The 5,050-nt window shown below is 38.9% G+C and overlaps 1 non-coding gene across 1 annotated transcript; it reads left to right on the top strand.

Moving 5' to 3' along the window:
* Window positions 1-4,295: 4,295 nt before the first annotated feature.
* Window positions 4,296-4,402, top strand: LOC141603414 (small nucleolar RNA R71). The gene has a single exon (XR_012525293.1). It is a non-coding gene; the product is annotated as a small nucleolar RNA R71 (small nucleolar RNA).
* The last annotated feature ends 648 nt before the right edge of the window (window positions 4,403-5,050 follow it).

Genomic DNA, 5,050 nt, shown 5'->3' on the forward strand with positions numbered 1-5,050 from the left:
TTCACGTCCACAGATCGTCTTGGCGTGTAGGTGGGCCCATGTCTACAATCATTCCTGCATTAAACACCAAATAGCGGAAGTATCGACATCCTAACATAAAAGACATGTAATTAATATAAATTAGCACGAAAACCGTATCAAAAGTAACTAAGGAGAGGCATAAATATGCATATAATTATGACTCATCAAACTCCCCCAAACCATCTCTTTGCTTGTCCTCAAGCAAAGCATCACACATTACATAAGGCAATCATACAAATGGCAAACAAATAACTCAGAGCTAATGTTTAATGCATACAAATCCCGAGCTATCCATAACTGTAACAAAGCAATGACCAAAGTGTACCAATAAAACAAATTCAAAGGCACGAGTAATAGAAAACGTAGCTCAAGTCTCATGTCACCATACTATAAACAGATGCCAAATACCTTTCGATCTTGCAAGACAAATTAGGCGGATTCTCGCGGATTCACTCATGCACTCATAAGTATGGGTGATTTATATGTGAAGATAGAAAGAATTAGAAACACTTACTCAACTTATGAAACATGCATGTAATCTAATGTGATAGAGATTTCCCCAAATAATATGCATTCACAATGTAGACAAAAGTATATGTATCAAGGACAATAAGGATGGTAAATGGGCAAAGGAGAAATGGTTTATGCCAAGGCACGTTATGGATATGTGAAGCTAAGACGGTAGTCGCAGCGCTAAACCAAAACCAATTCTAGACAAAATTAAGCATGAATACAACCCAACTAGAGAAATCATCTCAACTTTACAACATATGAGAGCGTATGAAGTACTCTCCAAATATGCATTAGACTCTAATAAACATCCTTTCAATCCTTGACAAAACCAAAACGAAGCAATAAATTTCTTCTCTCTTTTTTTTCAATTCTCTTTTTCTTTCTTTTTCGATTTTTTTTTTTGCTTTCGCTTCATATTTCTTTTTATTTTTCCAACACAAGGATACAACACAATTGCTAAAAAGTACTTTGCCATACCCACATGACAATAAGTCATAAACCAACCATAATAGCAAAGTAGACACGAAAAATAAGCAACTCGACTGTCCCGAAAAGGTAGGCAAATTCTGGGATTGTAGCTCATAGGATGTATTTAAAGTTGGCTACAAGGGTTCAAACAGGCTAAAAAAAAGGTAATGTGAGGCTTATTTGAACGGTAAGAACCGTCTGTCCACATGTACTTAGTCAAATGAAATCAATAAAAGTATCAAGAAATCAATGTCACACTTATGCAGTTTGATATTACACATTTCACAAGGAGAAACCACACTCAAGCCTAATTGACAAATGATGTTCCTGGCCTAGGAAACTCAATAGACCTCAGAATTTAAGTAGTTTACCAACATAAATTTGTCAAATCTAATTAGCATAAGGCATGTCAATACGGTCAAGACTCGAGTTATGAGCTTTGTTTTCATAAATAACGGGTCAAAACTAAGTACATGAACAACTATATTGGGATTCAAATGCAAAAACAATGCAATTTAACATCATTGTTATTTAATTCACCAAGACTCGACCTAAAACAAGGGAAAACCATGTTTTTGTATTTTGAAATTTTTTAATTTTTAAGGATTGGATTTTTTATTTAAATGCATACAACATAAATAAATCACACAACATAATTAAACTCCTCCCCCAAACCTAAATGTCACAGTGTCCTCATTGTGATGCCTACAACATAGTAGATACATCTAACAAAAGGAATGGAAAGGAAATAGAGATAATACAATTAAAGTAGATACAAGGGAAGAGAATATCGGGTAAGAGCGTAGGAGTTCCCACAAACCAGCAGCAAAAATAGGGGAAAATAACCAACCGCGCAATTCCATAATCATCTGGCTACCTTTCTGACCCAAAAAGCAAGGGTACTCGATCGAGCCTGGCAGCACTCGATCGAGTACTCATCTGGCGAGTAAATGTCCTGCATTTAAAACAAATGCCAATACAAAGCACAATCAATACAACTTAAAGCACGCAATAGTAAATCAAAAAGTAGCGCATGTGCTACACACATACATAAGTAGCACCAATAAAAAGTCCAAGCAAAGAATGTAAGCAATGAATAAAGTTCTGGCTCATCAAACTCAAAGTCTAATAAGAAGTATGAGCAAGTATGTTCATCGCTCTTCAAGTAATCTTCATTTGGAAGGAGATGGGGCTCTTCATCCGTCATAGGAGCTTCATCAAAAATTTTGACGGACTCCTCTTTAAAAATCTCGGCCTCCAAGGCATCTAGGCCAGCTTCTATGTCAACATCATCATCAAAGCTACAAACCGGCTCAGCATGAGGCTCATCTCCATAAGTCAACTTCTCTATTTCATCTACTTCTTTACTCCATGGTCTTGACGCAACAACAGAGGCATCAGACGGATTCCCGTCCAAACAATAAGCATGGGAATCATCAATAGTAAGAGCAATAATATTAATCATATGACAAGTAGCCTCTAAATTGGGATGTTTTAATGGTTTATCAAGAATAAAAGTAATTTTATTATCCTCAACTCGTAGTGTAAGACTGCCATCCCTAACATCTATGACCGCCCCCGTTGTGTGTAGGAATGGTCTACCGAGAATAATAGGGACTTGGGAGCCCTCAGCCATATCCATAAAGATAAATTCAACTTGAATTAAATACTTCCCTACTCTAACTGGCCCATCCTCTAAGATACCCATAGGCCACTTTAAAGATCTATCGGCCATTTGTAAGGTCATATTAGTGACACGTAGTTGACCCATATTTAACTTTTTACATATAGAATACGGCATGACACTAACACTAGCCCCTAAATCGCAAAGGGCTTTATCAATAACTATACTACCAATATGACAAGGAATAGAAAAACACCCTGGATCCTTTAGCTTTAGTGGTGAGTTAGCTTGTAATGCGGCCGCGCACTCCTGAGTGAATGCGACCGTCTCAACTTCATCAAACGAGCACTTTTTGGACAAGATCTATTTCAAAAAATTTGCATATGCCGGCACTTGAGTGACAAATTCACTAAATGGCACACTCACTTGAAGATTCTTCACTACCTCCATGAACCTCTCGAACCGTTGTTCAAGATTAGACTTTTGCAATCTTTGTGGAAAAGGTAGTTGAATTTTAATTGGCTCGGATTCTTTTGCTTTTTTAGTCGTTTTAGAAGCACCGTCTTCAGCTGTAGGGTGTACTCGATCGAGTCCAGTGATCACTCGATCGAGGATCCTATTTTTGTCCAATGTCGTAGCTGAAACACGCGAAAATTTCAACTCTGGGGGGTGTCCTCAATCGAGCCCGTGTTTTACTCGATCGAGTACTATGGTTCCTCGATCATTCCTGTTGGGGCTCGATTGAGTACTCACTTCTTTCCTCTTTTTTTCGTCTTTTTCCGTATCCCGTGTTTGATCCTTGCTTAATTCTTTCTCATCATCACTCAACTTAAGATTACCCAATCCCTTAGGATGAATATAAGGGACTTCCTCTTCATCAATGGGCACATCCGGACTTTGATAAGTGGTACCGCTCCTCAAAGAAATAACATTAACTTGTTCATGTGCTTGTTTACCTTGAGGAGGAAGATTTTCGGGCTATTTTGAAGGATTTTGAGCCGCCATTTGAGCAAATTAAGTATCCAACATATTGTTGTGAGCTATTAGTTCGGAAATCTGAGTCGTTTGCTTTTGAATCAGCATACTTTGTTGCAATAGAGCCTTCATCTCTGCCATCTCATTACTTGGAGATTGAGGAGGAGGTTGCATCCGTTGAAAACCTCCTTGTGGTTGATTACCACGATTTCGAGGAATGATATAAGCATTCTTCTGCGGGACTTGGGCAAATACATTCTGACTCCTTTCAAGGAAGAAGTTAGAATAAGGAGTACCTTGCTTGAAAGTCTGGAAAGCATGGACTTGTTCAATGGTACTCATACACTTGGCCGCAGTGTGGCCATCTATCCCACATCTCTCACAGGACACCTCTTGCTGAATCATATGAACAATTTCTTGCTTATTACCCAAAGACTTAGATATCTTTAATTCGGCTATTTGAGCCATTAAGGCCTCCAGCTCTGCCGCAATAACATTGTCTGAACCACTTCATCTCTTACTACCTCTGGGGTTACCATACTCAGCAGTGTGAGTAGCTATCTGATCAATCAACTTCCAAGCATTACCGTCATTAGTATTATCCTGGAATCTCCCATTGGCAGTGGAATCAAGCAAAGCGTTGTGATCGTCATACAACCCGTTGTAAAACTGGTTGCAAAGGAACCAAATCTGGAAGCCATGATGAGGGACAGATCGAACTAGCTTTTTGAAACGAACCCATGCCTCATTAAGGTCTTCAATAGGAATTTGTTTAAAACTCGTAATCTGGCTTCTAAGGCCATTAGTCTTCTGCGATGGAAAATACCTCTAGTAGAATGCAAGAGCTGTGATTGATTCAGTGTCCATATCCAAGTCACGTAGCCATTCTGCTACATCATCTGTCAGAGAGAAAGGAAAGAGAGTCTATTTGACTTGATCTTGAGTCACCCTAGAAGTTAAAGGAATAGAACAACAATATGTGAAAAATTTCTCCATGTGCTTGGCAGGGTCCTCTTCAACTTTTCCTCCAAATATATTTCGTTCTACCAGGCTTATGTAGGACGATTTGATCTCAAAGGTCCCTTTATCAGTGGTAGGGAGCTTAAAGCCTTTAGGAATAGAATCAATGGTCCTAAAGGCTTTAGTAAAACATAACCGACTTATGGAAATTGCAGAAAATCCCCAGCTCAATGTGTACTCGATCGAGCCTAGGTGCGCTCGATCGAGTACGCTACTTCCTCGATCGAGCCTGCGTGGGATTGATCGAGTATCCTCTTTGTTTCAGCTCTTTTCTTCGTGTTGTCTTCTTAACTCCTCTTCCTTTATTCTTATGGATTCTCGTGCCATGCTTCGTGTTTTCCGTTATGCCCGCTCCGCGATGCCCATTTCATTCCTTTGCTTCTCAAATGCATCATTCATGCATTAAACATATTATGACACTTTTAAATA

This window comes from Silene latifolia, chromosome 9 (genome assembly GCF_048544455.1).
Source record: "Silene latifolia isolate original U9 population chromosome 9, ASM4854445v1, whole genome shotgun sequence".
Taxonomy (NCBI): Eukaryota; Viridiplantae; Streptophyta; class Magnoliopsida; order Caryophyllales; family Caryophyllaceae; genus Silene; species Silene latifolia.